The following is a 25,028-nucleotide window of genomic DNA, read 5'->3' as shown; positions in this document are numbered from 1 at the left end:
AGTCATCAGATGTTGGAAGATTGTTTTTACTCATAGGATGTTGAAAAATCTCTTGGAAAGATGGAATAGCCAATAGACTAAAGCTTGTGAGATAGTTATTAGTTGTTCCTTGAAGTGTCTAAGCTATTAGTTTGAAGCAAGCAGTTGATTATGATCCATTTCTCAAATTTACTCATTTTTCCCTTATTGTTTCCCAAGTTTTGAATAGGGAAAGTGATCAAGTAGTTTTGTGAAGTTGGCTAGAAGTTTGTTCAATGTTGTAACCAAGTTGGAATGAGTCTTTGAAGACACTTATGAAGGTGGGAAGGTAGTTTTTCTAAAAATTCTTCTTGTTGGGAAGCCACTAGCTTTTGGTGTGAGCACTTTGCATCATTTTGGATGTAATTTACATTAAAATGAAATAAATGAAATGTACTTAAAATGTAAGCAAGAGAAACAAAATATATATTATGATAACCAATAATTTCATACATGAAAAAACATATAATATATTAAGATAACCAATAATGTCATGAGTGTAATAATGTCATGCATCAAATATATGTCATACATCAAATATAAAATGCAATACATACATCAAATGTATATCAAATATGTCCACTAACATAAAATCCAACATATATGTCCACTATTTCCTAAACATGTGTGTCTATCAACTATATCTTCTCCTTCCCATGAGGGGAAGCAAACAAATTGCTAGAGGTCTTCAGTCATTGTGTGGAGGGAGATGATGGGATGATGGGGTCTTCCTCATATGCTCACTCATTCTCTTGTTTAGGCTCTTCTCTAAATTGAGCTGACACAAGAGAAAGTATATATGAATCAATAATTATTATAAATTGAAATAAAATATATGTACACACAAAATTAATTATTTTATTACCACCATCAAATAGTCACTCTATATGTCCACCTTAAAGGCTTGTAGAAGATCAAGTGTAATAAGGCCCTACAACAATTAAATCAATATAATCACTTATAAATAACATTAGAAATTTTGATACTAACTATAATAAACAACTAAAACAAAGAAAATTCTTTCATACCTCGGTCAATGGCTCTAAACTAGCTATCACTATAGCAACCCCATGATCGATGCACTAGCAAAGATGAGGTAGAGTATCATACATCAATAGTTGGATGTTATATAATAAAATTTACATGTAACATGAAATATGAAAAAAATATAATCAAAATAATTAAATTAACATGAAACAAATGTACCCCTATGAAGCTCGTATCATGCCTAGGCTCAGAGTCCCTTGTAAATGTCGATGGTCCAATAAAGAATTGATGCACATGCATAAATTTTTTTTGGCAATCCTTCATATGATTACTTGATAAATATATGTATTAAATTAAATGATTAAACTAAGACATACCTCTTGACTAGTTGATGGGATGAAAAATGGGGCCAAGGAATTTGTACTAGGGACGCCAACTCTCTTAGTCTAAATTTTGAACAATGTAAATACATGCTAATTAGTTAGTCATTCACTATACATATGAAATGTGATGAAATTAGTTTATTATAATTGTAATTAACCTATGTGTCAATGCCAAATGTGTCACTCAGGAACTCATTAGTGACTAGTCCATCATCCATACTATCTCCAGCATGACTGCCAAATGTGCATAAGGATCCACATAATGTGCACATGTGATAGTGATGCATAGAAGGCTCCTCCTCAACTAATGGACTCATGAAATGATTGAAGATTTTCATCAAAGCATTAATAGTCCCTAGACTACTTCACAACTTAAGGAATAATCACATGCTCACCCTGTGGCTTGACAATAGGTGCCCTAACTGTATTAGTGTCACGATATGCCCTTGGTCTCTCAAATGATGACCCCTCACCTTTACCCTGAGATTCTAATATATCAAAATAATTAGGGATCTCCCCAAGGAAAAATTCACAATACAATTTCTTTAAGAAATACATTGGAACCTCGTGATTATTATAGGGAGGGGCATCAAAGACCATCCACCATCTATCCCAAAAGTTATTTCTAATACCATCATGTATGCACCAATGGATGGGGAACCTTTTTGTTGAATGTTTAATAGTATCTTGCTCTCTAGGCTTTAGTGATAACTTTAAGAAATCCCTCCCAAAAAAAATGCCTAAAATGTTGGTGAATCCAACAATTTTTGGGTAGGAAAATTTTAATGTCGAGGGCAATTTTTTTGTTCCATATAGGGAAATAAACTATTATATGTTGGAAAATTTTTTCTTGTCCTAGTAAAAATTATTTTAAATGTGGTGAATTAATGTTTTTTCTTGTTGACAGATAAATAAATGATGGCTATTTTTCCCCTTGCCAAAAAAGAATTAATATTTTCAGAGGTGAATTACTTGTTTTGTAGAAAAATGAATAATAATGGTCTTGGCTAATTTTTAGTGGTAAAATAATTTTTTTTTTTAATCTAAAAGTGAAATTTGCACATGTATTGGCTAGTGACTATACTAACTACTGAGTAGTCACTTGAAGTTTCAACTTGTGTACTATCTTAGGTCTATTATTAATAATGTCATAATGTTGTTACATCGGTATCACTATTACCAAGTTGGCTACCATCACTTTCATATTGTTAATAGTAAATACAATAGTTTTATTGATCATTGATTAATTAGAGATCAATTACAGAGGATGCATTTTGGGGTCACTTGCTTGAAAAGACCAAGAGTCACATGAAATTCTTTAGAATGGAGACATGTGGAAAGGTTCGTACAGAAATCATTACTCAATCTTAGGCACTATCGACTATTTGACATTAATGCTAGTACATTTTGGCACTTCACACACTTGAAAATTAATAGGAATACAAAAAAATGAGATATGAAAGATAATGAATGCCAAATAATTTAATGCAACTTCCATTAGATAGCCTCTTCAAATCCTCTTTCATTATCATTTCTCATATTCTTCAATCTGAATTTGGTTTGCAGTTCCACTTTACAAAATTTCTTGAATCTTAGCCATGGATATGCCAATTTTCTTGAAATGCACTATAATGGCTCTACAAAAGACCTTTTGGCATAGGATTTCTAACAATGTCCTTACCATAGTTTTCAAGACAGATGCCCAAAGTCATTTTATCCACCATGCTATATTCATGGTCCCTGGCCATGAATTCTTGAGAAATAATAAGAGGTACCATGTGCCCACAAATATTACCTCCAACTTTCTCGCATCTCTTCTTGACCTTGGAAGCAATCAAATAGACATTCTAATGCTTTTGTGTAATATTTTTAGGAAACATTTTTAGAAGATGGTGTCAAAATTCTTGTATTGGCCAAGTAGGTACTGGGGTAGGGCATTGACATCCCTTTTGTAGACATAGCAGACAAGTGCTAAGAGGAAGGCATAGGATGCATTATACATAAGTATCCTTTCCTACTTAGGATGAACAAATGGTAATTGACTCACCATCAGAAGTGGGTGCAGCTAGAACAGGATTTTCTACGTAAGTGGTTGTTGTTGGACAATCTCAGTGAGACCAACTTTATATGGCTGGACAAGTTCAACAACATCATCTTTTCCAATAGATTCATCATGGAGGGACTTGAAGACCTTTCTAATTGAAGGCTTTAAGCCCTTGTCCCCTTAGCCTGATGATGCTTCCAACCTTTCTAGTTCCATGTTCCCTATTTTCTAAATACTATTTCGTTAACCATTGCCCTTTGGGAAATTTTTTTTTTTTAATATATCTATATGCTTTTTTGGATTGGGCCTTGCCATTTTTTGTAAATTATGAAATAGTAAAACTAGGCTGATTTAATTAGTTATCTTGAATATCTATGTTATGAATCAGTATTATGTACATTGTATAGTTTAAAAATTTATCAATGAAAACAATAGTTTTTGGCTTCTGAAACTATTGTTCTTGTTAGTCTACAAATTTTTTTGGCATCTTCTTTCTTAATGGACTATTGAAATGTTAGTCTGTGACTTTGTTAAAAATAATTAATTGTTAAGAGTTATAAAGTTAGAACTTAGAACTTAGAAACAAAAAAAAAAAGGTTTCAACAATCTCAATTCCCATTATGGTTTCATATAATATATCTAATTAATGATTTATAATAAAAAATTATTGAGTCAAAAATTATCTAATGAATTTTTTTGTAATTTATAAAACTATTTTTCTTTAATCTATTATTTGATTGGTTAAAACAAATGGAGCAATAAGATATTAAGAACAGATTTCAAGGAAGACCAAAGATTATATCCTTAACAAAGTTAAATATAATTTTGATAATTAATGTGTCAAATTTTTATTTCATACCTATCTTGTCACCTATTCCTAACTTTTTTTATTATGAAATCTTTTAAATGATGAAGAATAGTTTATAAGCAATTATCACATTTTCAATATATGTTAATAATTTATAGATAATTAAACAATGCACAAATGCTACCTTTTGGTATTTCTCTTCTTTTTGACACCTTGATATGATAATTTGTTTGCACAATATCTTCTTTGTTCATCCCTCTTAATACACCAAATATTCAATTGACCACTAATAGAAGCTACATGGATCATAATAAAGTCGAGGGAGGTTACCAATTGTGCTCTCACCATATTGGTTTGTCCACAATATTTCAACCTACAAATGAGTGCTTCTAATTCATTTTTCCCTTCTTCTATTTCATTCATTATGTTTCCTTGGGTGCCAAGAGGAGGTCTTCTAATCAATGCAAGTTGTAGAATTTTTTGCTCTTGTTGTTGAGGGTTTTGATTTGGATCTTGTCAAGGGTTTTTGTTTTGATTTTGTTGATCTAGCTAGGGGATTCGATAGTTCATTATTCACATTTCCTAATAAGAAACCAATTGCAATCTAAATAAATAAAAAAAATTAAAGAAAAATTGGAAAGACCATACAAAATAATGTAAAAACTTACAAAACAATGCAAAAAAAAGAGTAGAAAATATATGACATAATCTCAATCTTGAACTTCGATGATGAGGAGGCATTTTAAGGAGGTGGGTGACAAAATTCTTCAATTTCTTCAATTCACATGCACGATGTGAGGAGAAATGAAAGAAATATAAAATGGGCCATGAGTTTGCAGCCTATTTATAAAAATTCTTACTTTTAAAAAGCATGTGCGCACTATAGCATGCATGCTCTTTTAAAAAAAAATTATTTCAAAAAAACAAAAAAATAAAAAATTGTGTCATATTTTTGGCACCACAACTTGGTGCACATAACCTAATCTCTCCCAAAATTGATTAGGGCACTCAGGTAATCTTATCTATTGCTCTTTCTTTCATTATCCTAAGCTCTCCCAAAACTGATTATGGCAATAAGGTACGCTTATGTATTGCTCTTTCTTTCACTAGTTTTCATTTGATCTACTATTTTAATCTATAGTTTTAATTAGATTTTTCATTCTAATAGGGAGACATATTCTATTTCCTTTTTTTGTTTTTGGTATTTACTTATCTATTCAATTTTTCACTCATTAATTGCCATGGTTACTATTCCTTATTTCACAACTCTTTGCACTTAAGGTCAACAATTAGTTGGATATTTTCATAAGCTCTCCCAAAACTAATTAGGGCACTCCAACAATATTTTCTTATCTATTTTATTTTTTAGTCATTAATTGCCATGGTTACCATTTCTTATTTCACAACTCTTAGCATTTAAGTTTAATAGAACTTAGCTGGATATTTTCATAAGCTCTACCAAAACTAATTAGGGAACTCCAAAGGTACTCTTATTTGTTTCTATTTATTTCATTAATTTTCAACTAATATGTTATTTTAGTCTATGTTTTTAATTTGATTTTTCATTACATACTCTATTTCCTTTTTTGATTTTTGGTATTTACTAATCAATTCCATTTTCTTAGGAGATCCTTTGATCACAATTATTTGTACTATCAAATTTTATGATGGACAGAGATAAGAAGAGTTGTCAACTATTCTATCAAAGGTGCTAGTGGATAGAGGTAACAATGATGGAGGGAAGCATAGTTCCTACCCTTGATGGTAGGATAATTTGGAGAAATAGAAGAAGGTAGAAATGGTTTTTTATGTGTGTCAACATTGACAGAGATTCTTCATGAGGATAATGGTGTCTAAGTAGAAGTAATATCTAAACATTCAAATTCACTAAGAAAGTCCTAGAAAGTCATGTAATAAACATTCAAATTCAATAAGAAAATCCTGGAAAGTCATGTAACTATAGCTTTTGTAGAAATGCATCTTACAAATGGCATGTATAAAGTGACTATGTACCTGACATATGTAAGATGTGTCTCTCAAAATTACTTTGTAGATAACCACAAGAATATAATCTAAGAACACTTTTTACATTCACTATCAATAATTATGCAAGTGACAACCATCAATCTATCCTTCAATAACTAGTAATCATTGGTATAAATAAGTATTTACTATTTACACTTTACTTAAGTTTACTTAGGATAATGCATATTCATATTAGTTGTCATGTAGACACCTATGAGTTTTCATATTCACATGAGTTATCATGTAGACAACATAGTTGTTTGCACTCCAATTGAGCACATGTTGTCTACTACATCTTTTTATGAGATAAACATTCGCATTCTTATCCTCTCATTATTGCATGTACATTCATCCACAATGGAGGATAATTCACTCTTGGTGGAAATGTATCTAGTTGTTGCTTATCTCTTTGCATGACTCCTAGATATATCAGTTGCGCTTGTATACAAGGCACTTCTATGATGTATTCATCAGATTATCCAGAAATCCATTCTTATTTGATCATTATTTGTCTCTCTTGTGCTATCTACTAAACTTCTTGATCTTGGCATTGAATTATTGTCTTATACATACCAAAGTTGTAGGAGTTTTGTAGCATTGCCATTGGAGAGATTTTTTTGTAGGTCAAGATTGGAGCTTGTTGGTGCAAATTAGATGTTGGAATAATATTTAGAAGGTTAAAAAAAATTCAAATTGACTTTTGTTTCATCAAAATTGGACATCCGAGGTGAAATCCAGAGTCATTTGATTTTTAGAGGCCTGACGATGACTATTTAGGAAAAATAATTGCAAAGGCAATTTTCAAACAACGATATCTCCCTCATGCAGACTTCTTTTTCCGAGCAATTTATTTTGGGGGATAGAATTTCATGATCTACACATTGGTGTAGGTTATTTGTGAGCTCTATTCTTAAATCTTTCTAAAACTTACCAATCTCAACTTTTACAACTTCATAGGCTTGATTCAGGCTTATATAGATACATATCTAGGTGCTATTCTTTTTGAAAGTGCATAATTTATTGTCTACTTTCTAGATCTAGTACTGGTTTGGACTAATTCTAAGTAGACATTGTACTTTCAACATTTTATCATTTTTGGCATATTTTGGCACTTGTAATTAATTGGATCCTTGAGAGGTCTTGTGTCTTATCTTGTTGAGTCATATATAGCTTCATACTTTTAGTTGTAAATATCAAAAATCAGAGTTCGACTTTGGCCCAAAATTGGCAACTGGTTGTTGTACCTGCACTAAATATAAAGTGTCAAATCATCTTTTTTGAGGTGCATATTCTTTGATTAAGTAAAAAAAGGGGTTTGTCTTGTGTTCTTTCATCTCCTTGATATTCTACTCTTTCTTTTGCATTATGGGTTTTTTTTCTAAATTAACACCACATAATTATGCTACTTGGAAAGAAAAGATAAAGGAACCATTATTTGAAAAAGGTTAACTATATTATCTAATTGGTGCTGCAAAGAAACTTGATGATGATGCCGATGAGTCTTGTAAAGAAGATTGTGAATGAAAACAAGAGATGGCCTTAGGACCCTTGCTAAAGAATATCATAGGTCATATCAAATATTACATCAGGAACATTATCAATCTAATAGAAGTTTGACATAAAATTGAAGCATTGTATGGGATAGTAGATGAAGATATGGCATAAACAATTCAAAGAAATATTCTCAAATTGGATCCTAGGAATTTTGACATCATCAAAGATTATCTTAGCCAAGTAGACATGTATAGCGTGTAACTTAAGGATTGTGGTGAACCCATTAAGGATAGAAATTTGATCAAACATGTGATGACTCATCTTCCTCCTAAATATGTGACTTCCATTTCAAATTATAATACTCATAAGTTAACAGTGGGAAGTGCCTTCACTAAGCCTTCATTTGAGTCATTTTCAAGAATGTTGGTCTTAGAATATGAAAAGTTAGTGAGTATGGGAATTTTCCAATCTTCCGAGTCCAAATCCTTGTTAGATAATAAGGGAAACCAAGGGAATCAAGGTGATAAAAGTTTTGACAAGAAGCAAAAACAATGGAACGCTAAGCCATAAGATGACACACAACAATGTTCCTCTACACATCAATCTAGCTCCATAGAACAATCTTCTTCACCACAAGACAACTCCAATAATAAGGGTAAATCATCAAAGGAGTTTCTTACTTGTGCATATTACAAGAAGAATGGACATAATGAACATCATTTTTAGAAGAAGGAAACTGATGAACTCAAGAATCTTCTCAAGAAGAATCAAATTAGTCTACCTTCAAGAATGACTACTTCACCCTCTTCTTCACATTTAGATTTTGATAAAGGAAAAGATCACATGGGAAAAGGTCAAGCCTTAGTAGCTACTTCAAGTCAAGATTTAGGGAGATGGCTTCTAGATTCAGGGGCTTCTCATCATATGGCATCTTCATAGTCTATGTTTTCATCATTTGATTCTTGTCATACTCCACCTATCTTGATGGAAAATGATAATTACATGAATGTTATTGGGAGAGGAAATATTGATAAGGGGGAGGGATACTTCAAATATATGTTGTGTGTAGCTCACCTAAGTCATGATCTTCTTTCCATCTATTAGGTCACTCATGGAGATAGAAGAAGGACTGTGGAATTTACACCTGATTCAATTTTTATCAAAGACTTGGAGACTACACATATTATTGATATAGGGGTGGTTGATCATGCATTTTGGCTATACTACTCAGACTTTTCTCATGATGATGACAGTGATTTCTTAGCAAATTCTTCAGTAGATTTTGATCGCACTTCTATTGTTAATTCAGATTTTGAAGAGAACTTTGGCTACTTGAACTTGGGTGTTCTCACATATGACCAAGTTCTTGAGCCATCGATTACTTCTAATCCTATTAATATTCCATCTACTATTTTTCTTGATGATATTTGTATTCATATAGCCATGAATTCAAGTGATTCAATGCAATGAGATATTCATTGTCTTCCAAACTTAATTCCATTGGATGACTACTTGATAGACATTTCTAGTTTGTTTGTGGAGTCCTACATTGTAGATTTGGGAGATATTATTAAGGATATTCTTCTTCTCTTCAGTGAAGATGATCCTTATTTAGTTGTTGTGAGGGAGCATGCTAACCCTCATCTACATTCTCTACTTGATCATTCTTTCGAGGTTGACATGATGGTAGATCCTTTGATATAACAGTTGGAGGAGGTCACTTTATTTTTAGAGGAGATATTTGAGTCTTTGATACATGTTCTACATTCATCCTTAGTTGAGCCTAATTTTTCTTTTTTAACAAAGTGGCATAGTAGACATGATTTGGAGGAGACACCTTTTAGTATTGACATGGGGACAATTGAGTAGGTTTCAGAGATTTCATACATTTTGAGGTTTTTTCCTATAGATGGGAGAGGCTTCATTAATACAAATTTGGTTATGTTTCTTCCAAAGTGGAAGAATTTTGTTCTACACTCATGGAGGAGTTTCTACATTGAGCTTGAAGCATCTACCATACATGTACATTCTACATTGGGGTGGGGGGTTACTTGGTCTATCTTCCTCTTCTTCTCTCTAATAGGGGGGATCTTTTCCTCACATGGCGTCTTCTTCTCTCTCATTTTCTTTTATTGTACTTATCTCTCTTTTTCAAGTGGGGTTTTTTCCAATGTGATTTTCCCTCTTTCTCTACTTTATGAGAGATAGCATTGCATATCTTTTGCACTTGCATATTATACATAGGTAGCTAACATGGCCTAGTAGCCAGGACCCATCTTTCATTATTTTCTAGCTTTTGTGAGCTTAAGTACATTTCCCTGAGTTTCACTTAGGGGGGGGTGTTGGTCTAAATAAGTATTTACTATTTACACTTTACTTAAATTTACATAGGATAATGCATATTCTTATTAGTTGTTATGTAGACACCTAGGAGTTTTCATATCCACATGAGTTATCATGTAGACGACATAGTATTTTGCACTCCAATTGAAAACATGTTGTCTACTACATCTCTTATGAGATACACCCTTTCATTCTTATCCTCTCATTGTTGCATGTACATTCATGCACAATGGAGGATAATCCACTCTTGCTGGACATGTGCTTAGTTGTTGTTTATCTCTTTCTTGACTCCTAGACATATGAGTTGCCTTTATATACAAGGCACTTCTATGATTTATTCATCTAATTATCTAATATCCATTTTAATTTGATCATCATTTGGCTCTCTTGTGCTACTAATTGAGCTTCTTGAACTTGGCTTTGAATTATTGCCTTATGCAAACTCTTATAGTACGGATACCATATCTACCTTTGGCATGTGCTATAATCAATGTTCCTACAAAATCACAAATGTTTCAACCTTTAGGTACACTACTATTGTGTACATAATGGAAGATAAAAAGCCACAACATTTTTTAATCTTCATATATATCCTACCTTGATTAGGAAAATGGAAACTCAAAAATCATGTGTATCAGCTTTAGGTATAATGCTAGGAATCTAGAGAATGGAAATTCAAAAATAGCTTTTCAATCACAATCTCTTCCTTACCATACAAAGAAAAATCTAAATTTCATACAATGTTCTCTCCTACAAATTTCATATCCAAAAGTTTAATTCTTCTTGACAAGATCTGACTAGTGCTGGTCAACAAGAAAACTAAAATAACTGACAAAAAACTATGATTATGAACAGCTATAGAAATCTATACATAAAAAAATTACAATTCAATCATTATTTATATTGTTAGATAGTTTGGATAGACAATTTCTGAAGTAGGAGCATCACCATGTTCAATAATTTTCTTGTAGTATTAATCTATCTAAAAGTTTAAGATTCCATCACTTTCTCAAATGTTTCCTAGCACTTCCTTGTAACTTCTGGCACTATTTTGATTTTACTATCTTTGATAATTGTAAGCCAACATCTTATTATTTCTTTTATGATATCCTTCATATATTCCTCAATATCATCATGAAACTCAGCAATAAATTTTAAAATCTTATCTAGATGGCCTCAAGGACTAAAAGAAATTTCATCTTCTCACAAATCATTTTTGGATAAATATCACCTGATCCCTACAAAATGCTCAAGCCATAAGTGCCAAAAACAAGGCAGAAATCAACTTGTGCAAAAACAAGAGGAAATTAATTATCATGACAACATAAAGGGGGAAATCATTTAGAAATCACAGTGTTAGGGGAGTACTACATTTTTTATATTTTAGAATTTTGAATGGATGGCTAAGTGATGACAAAATGTTTTTACCACTAATGTCAAAGGGGGGGGATTGTGAATATCTAAGCCTAGTTTCCTATTAGTTTCCAACATATTCATTCTCTAGTTAGCATTGATTGTTCATCACTGTGATTGAACCATCCAAAGACGGCTAAGCTTCATGGACTTATTTATATGTTGAGCAAGTCAAAGATTGGCGAGCACTCTAGTAGAGATAGAGCCAACAACATACATGCCAAGTAAAATACTAGAGACGAAGTGATGTAAAGTTAACTTGTGCCAAGTGAGTCAATATATGTCTGTGCTATAGAAGTCAAGAGACAACATGAATGTTTTTTGTGATTGGGTGTCAAAACATTCAATTTTCAAGTAAATCAATTTTGGCCCATGTGCATTCTTGCAATAGCACAAACACTTATGTAAATCATTTTAGCTGACTTCTATGCAACATTTATGGATTATAGAGATAGTTAAGGAGAAAATTAGGCATTTTTTTAGAAGGAATTAATACCAAGAAAGGTATATTAGAATGGTAAAATGTAAAAAGGATGAATTATGTATTATTTATTATAATCTAGAACATTCTATGATTATCTATATAAGAAAAGACCTAACCCTAAATCATGATGGGAGAAAGATAAAAGCATGAAGAATCCAATAGGGTAAAGACAAAGAAAGGAAGCTTAAGTTTTATAAGGAGATCAGACAAAGAATCATAGTACATCATAGCAAATCTCTTAGTAGAGTGTTTTTAACAAACATTTTTCAAATCTCCTAGCAAAGTGCTTGCTTCATTATAAATTTGAATCCTTTAATCAAGGAAGACTTAATAGTCTTCTATTTATTTTAACTAACCAAAATCCTCATAGGGTAGATCATAAAAAGTGATCAAATTGTATCCCTAATGATGACCTTTGTTGTTGCAACATTAAATTTGTCTAGGTTTCATCCCCACCCTAGTTTTACCTTTGGCTTGGATGGTTTTGAGTTTAGTAAAATCTTTGTGGTATGTGTTCATAATTTCATGGGGAGATGAAGGTTAGCAAAATCATTGTGTTATTTGTTTATATTTTCATGGATGTTATGCTTAGATTGATTTTATTTCACCATTAGAGTTTATGATTATATGGTATGAGATCTAAGATATAAGATCAATTTAAAGGAGTGAATGTAGTTAATTGACTCTATTTTTGAAGAAGCTAAAAGTTTTAAAGATCCTAATTCACCTCCCCACTCACTACCTTGTTCCCCAATAAGACTTCCAATACAATGCACAATAATAACTTCAAACTAATTGGATGCTTATGTGCACCCTATGGTGATATCTAACTCAAAACTAATCTTCTCAACAACTATCACCTTGATATCCTTTGGTGAGCATTGATGAAAGCTTCAACTTCTTCATGCTAAAAATAAAAAATAGATAATGAAATCATTTGAAGTTCGAACTTAATCTCTAGAAACTTCTCCTTACAATCAAAAGTATTATATTCCTTCAAGAAGACAATAATACCTCTATCTTGTAACAATTTTTAATCCTATTTAATCTCTAGAAACTTTTCCTTACAATAAAAAGAATCAAATTACTTTAGGTAGACAATTATACCTTGAGTTATCTCTATCTTACATTTCTAAATCTCTTTTCCTCCAACTCTCTAACTCTCTCTAGCTTGCATTTTGAAATCTCTTTTCCTCCAAATCTATGGTTTCCTCTAGCTTGCATTTTCAAATATCTTTTCCTTCATAACTTTGGGGTTCTTATAGTCTTCCCACTCACTATCATCTATAAACAATAATTTCTTAATGCTTTCTTGACTATAATCTACCAATTTGCAAAGCCACTTCCACCAAATATGGGTAACACCTCATTTGTAGAACCCATGTTAGCCACACAAAAAATCTATAAAAGATTACTCAAACAATAAAAAAGATCTTGTAAATAAATGAATCTAGAAATCTATTTCTAGATGAACCTTGGCTTTGATTCCGCATTAAGAAATAAAATTATGACAAAATCTAAAAAACATGGTGACAACAGATCAATGAACTACTACAACAAATAGAAGAAATAACTAAATATTTTATTGTTCTGACTACCACTCAAAATAATTTACATTGCCTCTATTTATAGAGGGTGTTTAAAATTTTAGAATTTGAAGTGATAAAAATGAAGTAAATTCTATTATGACTAACTCTACACATGTACAGTTGCATGAGAAGATGGAGATATGGTCCACCAATTTCTTAAGAAATATGTGGAACTAGTTTCTAACTAATAGCTATTTTAGTGGAATGAACAACTAATACTACAATCTAGCTATAGGTGTGGACATCTATAATTTCCTAGAATAATCTAAACAATATTGGCATTCCTAACAATATGTTTGATGAAAGAACTCCATTTGTGTGGTTAATAAAGCGCATAAATTCTATAATTGACAAAACTAATGAGATAGGGTTGTTGGTAATATGGTCAATTAGATGTCTTAATGGTTGTCATTTATGAAAACATATACTCAATATTTCATTTATGTATTCAAAGACAAAATTTTTTCTAAGTATTAGACATTTTGCAATAGTACAGTGAACAAATCTTATCAGTACGAGTGATGCATAAAGAGTTAGCTTATGTGTAGTCAAGGAAAGGATGGTGACATTGTCATGATGACATGTAGTAGTGTGTATGTGTGTATGATTAGTACGACACGAGTTATAGTAAGTTTAACTATGCTAGTATTTAATAATGCAGAATAGAGCATAGCAGAAAATAGAGTTGTGGGTATGTGCAGGATCATGGTGTGCTAAAAAGTGGTGATCTAAAATATCTATAGTCCTCAAATATCTCAAACCATTTCAAAATCTATTCCAACCTTTTTTCCACCTACCCTAATACTAAATGAAAACAATTAACATCTTTATAATGTCTACTATATTTTTTGATACCAAATCTATATGGTCAACTTTAAAAACATCCTTAAAATGTGCTTCTGGCCTATTTTTATGTAATTTTTACTTCAAACATGTAGCTGATGACTTTTTTTTTACCAAAATTTGATGAAATGAAAAGAGTTGTTTTAAGAATGTTCTTATCTTTCCATAAATTTAAGGTTTGTCAAATTATAAGTTTAGTAAGTAATTATTACTTATTTTCTAATGGAGTTACGTATGAAGTGCTAACTAATACACTACTTGAAAAACAACTATAGCTTTCAAATGGTACAACATTTTTTAAATCCAAAATATGCATCACATTCTATTTTTCTTCTACTATAAGGAAAAATAAATAAAAAAATGAATTTGACAGAGTTTTGAATTAGTTAAGGTGGTCAGACACAAGAATTTCTTTATTCTAAAAATACTAAAGTCAAAAGTTAATTATTTATTATTTATTTAGAATAAAAATACCCAAAAATATGTGTCACATCTAGGCATGATTCTACTACTTATATCTAGAATATTATTAAAAAAATATTATCATTTGATTTTGATTAAGGTGGGAAAACATATGTCTACTTCTTATTTTTGTTCTAAATGTTTTGTAATATTGCATTAAAATTCAAAATTTTGACCAATCAATTTTTTATTTTTTTGAGACAAGTCCTTGTAGTTTAGAAACTAGATTCAATTTTCTAGAGATTCTTTTCTGTCAACTTTTTGATATAAAGTTAATAAAAAGTAGAAAATTGCATGTCAAGTTGACTTAACCCTAATTTTCTATTTTTTTATTGTCACTTAAGGGCATAGTTTGGTCGACCATGATCTTGCACATACTCTTGTATGATATTAGGAATTATTTTAGTTTCAAAATAGTTACTAAGTCATGTTAAGTTGGCTATGTGGATATTTTATATAATGTCAAGTGTATGAAGACATGTAAGCCAACTAAGCAATAATTTATGAATGTGTAAGATATAAGTAAAGATCTTATGTTGTGCAATGAATGTGTGTGATGTGTAGACATTATGGAAGTCATTTAATTAGATGTGACATGAAAACTATTGTGAGAACTATCTATAGCCCTTATGTGATGCAAAATTTGATGTATGATTAGAGAAAGTGCGATTTACAACAACAAAGCAAGTATTGTATATATATCTATTTTGTGAAGGAATTAAATTGTATAATTATATGTTATGGTAGTGAGCACTTCTTGCATACATTATAATTGATTTACAAACTCCTAATAGAGTTGAGGCTTCTAAAAAGGCCTAGTCCTCTAACAATGACTCTAGACACTATATGTACTTCATAGACTCCTAATAGGGTCAATATCCTTAACTAGATCCTACTATTTAGTGAATCATCTAGTGGGTATAATTCTCACCAGGGGTTTTGCTTGGCCAAGTTTTCCCTAGTTAAAAAATAATGGTATTATGAGTTCTCTATGTGCATGGTTATATTTACTATTTGTCATTGTTGGTTTACTTTCATATGCAAGTTATAAAGTATTTAAATATATTTAGTTGTGGGAAAAAGTTTTAAATATACTCATTCACCCCTCCTCTTAGTGTTATCTATTTCTAACAAGGATCTCAATAATGAGTAGTTAGTATATTCATGTTATGAATGTTGGAAACAATTCTTCAATTGTATGTTTCCATTGATGTTAAATGAATGTTAGTATTAACTAAGCAATGTAGATTTTTCAGTATTAACCTTTTATATCTTAGTATTGACCTAGTAGTCATGTAAAGAAGATCTTTTTAGTATTAATCGAGTAGTTGGTTAATGAAGGGTACACTACTTGCAATATTAACTGAGTGGTCAGGCATCAAAGAACTCATAGTATTAACTGAGCATTCAATCTTAGTATTGACTAAGTGCCAATAGAATATATCTGTCTAATATTTAATTATTTGAGGTCAACTATTTGGATGTTTATTAATTATTTGGAAGGGTATTTCATTCAGCTTATCCTAGCTTATGATATATAAGAAAGGTCTTGTTTTGAGGATAAAATCTACAAGTGCAATATGAGATAAAAGATAGATATGGGAGTGAAGGAAGAGTACGAAAGTGTGAAAGATAAGTTGCAAAGAATATTCTGATTAGGAAGCATTCAAAAATCAAGCTAGAACAAATATTTTCATCTATGAAGATAGTTTCTTCATAAATCACATAAATTTTTTGTTACTCTCTAACCATTGTAATAGTTGAGAAATCTCTTACTAGAGTTGGCTTAATAGTCATATTGTAAATTCTCTAACTAGGTGGCATTTCAAGATTGAAGTGTTTGAAGGCCTCTAACAATGCCACTCCTAATAGGCTTATCAAAATCTTCTGATAAGGTCATACTTAATAGTATGTTTTGTAACCTTTAATGGGGTTGGCTCTAACAAAACTCACTTTATAAGAGTGAAAAATATTATGACTAGTTGCAAGGTGAATTTTTCCAAAATGAGCTTCCACATTCAATCTTGGCATCATCTCTGTTCATGTTATGTTCTTATTCTTTATATTTTTTCAATTAAGTTACTAAAGGCTAAAATAGATTGATAATCATAAAATTTATGTTATAATCGAGTATCAGAAATATTTTGTGTTAACCAAGATGGATAGTATTGAATGATCAGTGAAAGTTTGTATTATCATCTAAGTGATAGAAAATTACTTTTTTCGTAACTAATTCACCCCTTCCCTCTTAGTTACACTCTTATATTTCTAGTAATTGGTACCATAGTGTTTGGTTCTTATAGAAAAGGTTTCAAGGACCTAAGTTAAAGATTGAGATATCTTATAGAAGGTTGATTCCTAAGCTTAATAGAGAAACTTTTCAGAATGAAAGGAATTGATCAAATTGTATCTATCAAGCATCAATAATATTATTTTATTCTACTTGTAAAATAGATATGTGTGACCACCTAAACCTATGGTATTAGATTAGATGAAAGAGGCAAAGGATCACAATATAGTGATGATTAATATAGATTTTTCTCTAAATGGTTATAAATGTGATGAGGTCAAAGATTATCCTACTCTATTTGATATGTGGGAAAAGCTTAAAAAATTCTATTGAGGTGATAAAAATGTACAAAGAGCCAAGACTAAAATCTTGAAAGGCAAGATTGATCAAATGAAAATGAAAGAATGTGACAAAATTGTCCAATATTGTGAAATAATCCAAGAAAGTGTCACTACAATTAGAGCTATAGGAGGAGATATAATTGATGAGACACTAGTCAATAAGGTAATAAGAACTCTTCTTATTCACGCAATTAGAGTTTATGCAATTCAAGAGATGAGATACAATCCTGCAAATTATGTAACCTTAGATGCACTTGTGGGAAGATTGACTCCTTTTGAATTGGATAATTTTCATAACTATGCTCCTACCTCTAGCAACCTTGAATTTACATTCAAAGCCAAGCTAGCTCTTGGTAAAAAAGGAGGGAACTCAAAAGGAAAATAGGTTGACAATGAAGAAGAAGAAGAAATAGATAAAGATCTTGAAGTCATTGAAGCCCTTCTAGCAAGATGTTGGTAAAATTTGGAGGTAAAATTCTATTAATTTGTTTCTCATGTAAAGAGGTTGTCACATTGCTACAAGATGTTCAAAAAAAGAAGTTAATTAAGAGAAAATAAATAATAGGTTCAAAGGAAAGAAAGACTTCAAAAGCTACAAGGACTACAAAGAGAAAGGTAAGAGATATCTTGTTACATTGCTAAAAATTATAATAGTAATAATGATGATTAAGTAATCTATATTTTTGTTAAGGATGAATCTCATAATGAGGAAAATGAAAAGATGGCTCTTATTTCTCATGTTAGAAAAAATGATATATAGATCATAAATAGTGGTTGTTTTAATAACATGGCTGAACATTTAGAACACTATGATGGTGGAAGTGTTAGATATGAAAACAATGAACAATGTTATCATGTAAAGGGAAAATGAATCATAGCATCAACAAAAGGAATCAAATGTGAAAATTTCTACTTAGAAAGGTTAAACACATAATCTACTCAATGTAGCACAACTGAATAACATAGGATACAAGGTAGAATTCATGAATGTCAAAGCTAAACTATTGGATGGAAAAGGGAAACTGGTTGGGACTGGTAATCAGACAATAGGTAATTATTTTCCCGAGATCACACTAAAAGTACATGTTTTCTAGCTCAAATAAAAGAAATTTAGCTATGACATAAAAGGACTTGTCATGTTAAATTTGATAACCTAGTTACCATAAGAAAGAACAAAAAGTAAGATGCATACCTTATCCATATAAACCTGAGATGCACATGTGCAAATAATGTCAAATTGGGAAGATAAGTAAAAGAAGTCTCAGAAGTAAGTCCTACAATTGTGAAGAATTTTTGGAACTAGTTCATATAGGTGTGTACACCTAATGTGGAGGCACAAATTTCATTATATTTGTTGATGATTATTCTAGAATGATGAGAGTAATGCTTTTGAAAGATAAGTCTAATTATTTTCAAAACTTTGAATGGTATTTGGCTGAATTTGAGGAAGAAATAGAGAAGAACCTAAAATTCTTGAGATTAGATAGAGGAGGTGAATTCAGCTTAAATGAATTCAATGTGTTTTGAAGTGAAAGAAGAACCAAAAGACAAGTATCAACACCTAGAAATTTGGAGAAAAATGGTATAGTAGAGAGAAGGAACATATCCATCATGGAATGTGCAAGAACATTAATGATTGAGAAGAATATTATGCCAAAATACTAGAGAGAAGCAATCAATACAACAATTCATACATTGAACCAAGTTTGACTAAAGGTACACATAAAATACCTTATGTATTATGGTATGGATACAAGCCTAAAATTTGTTATCTTAGAGTACATGGAAGAAAATTTTATATCTTAAAATATATAAGGAAAGTTAGATGCAAAAAGTGGTGAAGGAATATTCCTAAGATACTCTAATAAAAATAAGGCATAGAAGTGTTTGAATCTTGCTACTCATAAAGCCATAGAAAATGAACATGTGAAGATTGATGAATTTGCATAAAGAATTGAATAATAGAGAATCAAAAAACTATAGAAAGTTTGTCCACTATGAGGAGGAAAGTGAGACATTAAAAAAATTAGTTGAATTCAATCAATAGTTGGGAGTACAACTTGAGTCACAGACAAAGGCACTTGAGTTATTGAGAGTTCAATTCATGTTTTAGCCACAAGTAGTGCACCCTAAGTTACATGCAGTATTCTACTTGAGTCATATCTAGAGAAACCCAAGTTATAGATAGATCAGCCAGAAGAGCTTGATAAAAATGATGAAGACCTTGGAGAACCAAGTGAATGAAGTTTAGAATCAAGACAGAAAGGTCCAAGGCTTGCAAAAAAAGTTAGAAGACATCATGCATGTGAAAAAATAATTGGATGAGAGATGAAAGGCATACTAACAAGGAAAAAATAAAAAGGCACATGTTTTCTTAGTGAATTTGATTCTATATCTATAAAAGATGCTTTAGAAAATGAAAGTTGCATAGAGACAATGAATGAAGAAATTGAGAAAGTAGAAAAGAATGAAGCTTTTTATCTTGTTCCTAGACCTAAGGATAAGAATTTGAATGGTACAAAATGGATATTCAAAAATAAGTTTAATGAGAAAGGAGAAGTAAAAAAAAATAAGGAAAGAATTGTATGCAAAGGTTATGCTCAAGAAGGTATTGAGTATAGCAAAATATTTTCTCCTATTGCAAGACTTGAGAGAGTAAGAATATTTCTAGCACATGTAGCACAAAAGGGATTCAAACTATATTAAATGGATGTTAAATCATCTTTCTTGAATGGAATCTTGGAAGAAGTTCACATTAAATAGCCTAAAGGTTTCTTCAATCCAAGAAAAAGAGACATGGCATGTAAACTTCACAAAAAAAAAAATGGATTCAAGCAAGATCCTAGTGCATGGTATGATAGACTACATGGATATATTGTATGAATTAGTTTTGAAAAGAGAAATGATAATAGTAATTTTTATATAAAGGAAGGACCACATGACAAAATATTGCTTGTAGAAATATTTGTAGATGATACCATATTTGGAGGAAATGAGATGTTATGTAAGTCATTTTTTGAAGAAATGAGAAAATAATATGAAATTTGTATGTTTGGAGAGATTAGATTCTTTGTGGCTCTTTAAGTTCATGAAATGAAGGAAGAAATATTCATCACTAAGTTAAAATACATTAGGGAAACATTGAAAGACTACTTATAGGTTAATGATTGGAAAAATTTAGTATGCAGTACATAATAGATCTGATATTGCAATTGTAGTTGGAATAGTTGTAAGGTTTTTTGCCAATCCTAAAGAAAATAACATTATGGTAGTTAAAATAATTCTAAGGTACCTAAAAGGGACTAAAGAATATGGTTTATGGTATAAGAAATGAGGAAATCTTGAGTTAAGAACCTTTACTGATGTAGATAGGGAAACAAGCATTGATGACAAAAAAAGTACCAATGGAGGAGAATTCTTTCTTGGAAAGAAGTTAGTATCTTGGAAAAGCAAGAAGAAGAATTGTATTTCTCAATCCACAATAGAGGCAGAGTATGTTGGTGCAATAGTCAATTTTTCTAACATAATATCGATCAAGCAACTAATGTTAGGAATGAAGGAAGAAATCAAGGAAGCAGTTCTTATCTATTGTGATAGCACCAATGCAATCAATATATCCAAAAATTCTATGATGCACAAAAATATAAAACACATTGCAATCAAGTATCATTTCTTATGAAAATTGGTTCAAGATGAAGAGGTGATATTAGAATATATGAACACCAAGGAGAAAATAGAAGATATATTTACTTATACTTTACCTAAGGATGTAGTTATGTGTCTAAGAGGTAAATTATGGGTTATTCCCCTATTTGATGCTTACTAGAGAAAAATATAGTGATACATCAATCAAGTTCCACTAAAGATCTATCATGTTGGTGTAGGTTGTCACACTTTAGGTGTGAAATGTAGAGAGTATTGCATACTAATCAATACAAGAGTTACATAGTAACTTCAAAAAAAATTATTCTTTGGCATTTAATGTCAAAGAGGGAGAGTTCAATAGTGTCAACAAGGGAGAGATGCAAGGGAGAATTGAAAGGAAGAGTAAGGAAGAGTTCAATGTCAAAATGAAAGAGGAGAGTTTTGAATCTTAGAAGGAATATACAAAAAAGAGGGAGAAAATGATAGAAGTTCACAATGGAGTATAGACAAATCCAAATGACAATCTCAGATGGATTTGGTCTAGATGATAATCAGAATTAAACTAAGGATATTATCTAATTACTCATAATTTTATCAGTGTAAGTTGACATGTTGTGTTTCCATCAATGCCAAAGATGGATTCTTAAATTTTATGTTGTCATTGATGTTGCACAAATGTTAGTATTAACAAAGAAATGTAGAGTTTGCCATATTAACATTTTATATCTCAGTACTAACCAAGCAATTGAATAAAGAAGAATTTTTAGTATTAAACAAGTAGTTGGTTAATGAAGGGTATTATTCCTGCAGTATTAACTGAGTGATTGAGCATCAAATGACTTGTAGTATTAACTGAGAATTCAATCTTAGTATTGATGGAGTGATAAAAGAATAAAATTGTCTAATATTTAATTTTTTGAAGATGACTATCTAGATGTTTATTTATTATTTAGAAGTTTATTCAAGCCAACTTGTCCTATCTTATGATATATAATAAAGGTCAAGTTGTGAGAATAAAATATAAAGGTGGAATATGAAATAAAAGATGGACATGTGAGCGAAGTGAGAGTAGAAAAGTGTAAAAGATAAGTTACAAAGAATATTTTAATAAGGAAGGATCTAGAAATCAAGCTAGAATAGAGATATTAGCTACAAAGATAGTTGCTTCAAAAATCAAGTGAAATTGTTGTGACCTTCTAAGCATTTTAGCAATAAAGAAAACTCTTAACAAAGTTGACTTAATAGTCATATTATAACTCCTCTAATAAGGTGACATTTCAAGATTGAAGTGCTTGAAGACCTCTAGTAAGGCCACTCCTAGCAAGGTGATCTAAATCCTCTAACAAGGTCATACTTAATAGTATGCTTTTTAACCTTTAATAGGGTTGGCTCCTAATAGATCTCACTCTAGAAGAGTGAAAAATAATGTCACTAGTTACAAGGTATTTTTTTTCCAAATTGAGTTTCCACGTTAAATATTGGTGTCATTTGTGTTCATGTTATTTTATTTTTCTTTATATTTTCCAACTAAGTAACTAAAGGTTAAAACAAATTAATAATCATAAAATTTCTTTGTTAACCGAGTATCAAAAATATTATAGTGTTAACTGAGATGGATAGTATTGCATGATCAATGCAATTTTGTATCGATATCTAAGGGATGAGAAATTATTTTTTATGGTGAAAAATTCACCCCACCCCTCTTAGTTACACTCTTACATTTCTAATAACAGATTCATCATGTTCATACTCATAAATGACAACAAAGCTCAACAATATTTTAAGGCATCGAGTTCACAGAAATCTTATTTTTCTCACTCCATAATTAACAAGCCCAAAAATTGTATGAAGAAATGAATGAGATTAGTTACCAACTTGAAACTTGTCAAATCCATCTTGACACCCTCATAGGAAATTGTTATCAAAGAATAGGACCAACACATGAGCCTCATGGTAGTATACATATTAGATAAGGCATACACATAATGAGAAATTGAAGATCCCATTGAACACATACAAAAAGCTATAGTGTGTTAGTGAGAGAAGAGAACACATGTTTTATATAATGCCAAGTTGAGTTTTGCGCAAGTAGCACAACTTTCTCAGAAAAATCCATATAAAATTGTGACTAACATCATGAAATCATGATCATTTGTCATGGCTTCTCTGCATCTCCAATCCGTTGACATCTTCAAGACATGGGCACATGAGCTCATAGTAATGATGAAGGAAATTAAATGGGTTCGGATAAAATAATATAATCTATATGGGTCACAAAGCATCAAAGGTGGGAGTGAATATAAAGAGACCCTAATAATAATCTATTAAATAATGCATGAAAGGATTCAAATTAAGTATAATACATTGCCCTATATGTGATTTGATTACCTCTAGGTAGCTTATACATCACACACTAAGATTCATTCAAAGACTACAAGTGTTGAATAGTCAAAGTTGACTTATTTTTTTGAAGCTTAATTTTCTTCTTATTCTATAATGCTGATTGCTTCAAGTGATTAAATAAATAGTGATGATTGGATCCAGAAATTGATAAATCTATTTTCTATTCTCAGGAGTAAATCAAGAGTATATAAGAATCATAGTCAACTTCTCATCAACAAAGAAATAGGGTATGCCACATACAATATGTAATCTCAAGTGGAGGTGTTTCGTAATGAAGAAATGAACTAGAAATGAATGCTAAGTCCACCTATAAGTATAGAAAATGAAAAATGAGTGTTTTCCCCATTATGCCTAATAAAGAAGGATATTTGATTCTATATTCTAGCAAATGGAATACTTCAAGAGAAGGTATAGCCATGAAGAAGGAACCAATATTATTTTTATGAATAATGTTATTTTCCAAGAATTGGTTTAGAATAACCAAAAAGTGAAAGAATGACCATAAATACATAACAAAAATAAAGAAACAATAGCAAATACGAGAAAAAAATGAACTTTTTATCTCCAAATATAGAATTATAGAATTCACAAGTACAATATGCTAACCCACATGGGTGGGTTCATTACAATAATCTACAATACTAAGCTACAAACTACCACCTAGAGCTATTCTAGACAATGTTTAGGCATTTCTCAAATAGACAATGCTATCCCACTTGAGAAGGTTCAAGAAATTGAAACTTAATACCTAGGGATGATAGAACCTAACAATACATATAGAGTTGGCCAAATACATCTTTGACAATTATTTTAAGAATCTCAGGTAGCCCAACTTTGGAAGGCCACAACTCTCAAACTGTTTCTCTGATTGGCTATTATAACCACTTTTTAGAAATGCCATATTTTGATCAATAGTTTTAAAATGGCACAAGCACCCTTTCATCAAGTTTTCAAACCTCAACCAGAGACTCTAAGGCCTCCAATGTTGAGCCTGAAGATTTTTCTCCTATTTTTTTCACTAGCAATTTGCAATAATTTCTCTGATACTTAAGTTGGAGCAATGTCATTTTCATGGTAAGCTTACAAATCTAAAATGAACCTTCACATAGAAAATGAGAACATTCCAAGATCATATGACAAACTTACTAAAAATAGCAAGTTCCTAGAAATAGCAACCCCCTGTCTACTAGTCCTTATTAAAATAGGAAAAATTGGAAAGAAAATAATTTTGGGTGATGCAAGATTACTCTTACACCCAAGATGCTCCTACATCAGACACCCAAGGTAATTTGAAAAGTGACTCCATCACATCTTAGGTATTCAAAGGAAAACCTAGATGGTTAGCCTCCTCCCTTGCTAGTCATGATGAATCCTCTACCAACCTCCCTTTCATTTGACTAGGTATTCCTCATAAGTTCTACTCCTTGTACTTTTTCCAACACAACTTTCCAATATC

The sequence above is a fragment of the Cupressus sempervirens genome, chromosome 11 (genome assembly GCF_028749045.1).
Source record: "Cupressus sempervirens isolate cs-2001-9-10 chromosome 11, ASM2874904v1, whole genome shotgun sequence".
Classification (NCBI taxonomy): Eukaryota; Viridiplantae; Streptophyta; class Pinopsida; order Cupressales; family Cupressaceae; genus Cupressus; species Cupressus sempervirens.
This window is presented reverse-complemented; position numbering follows the sequence as displayed.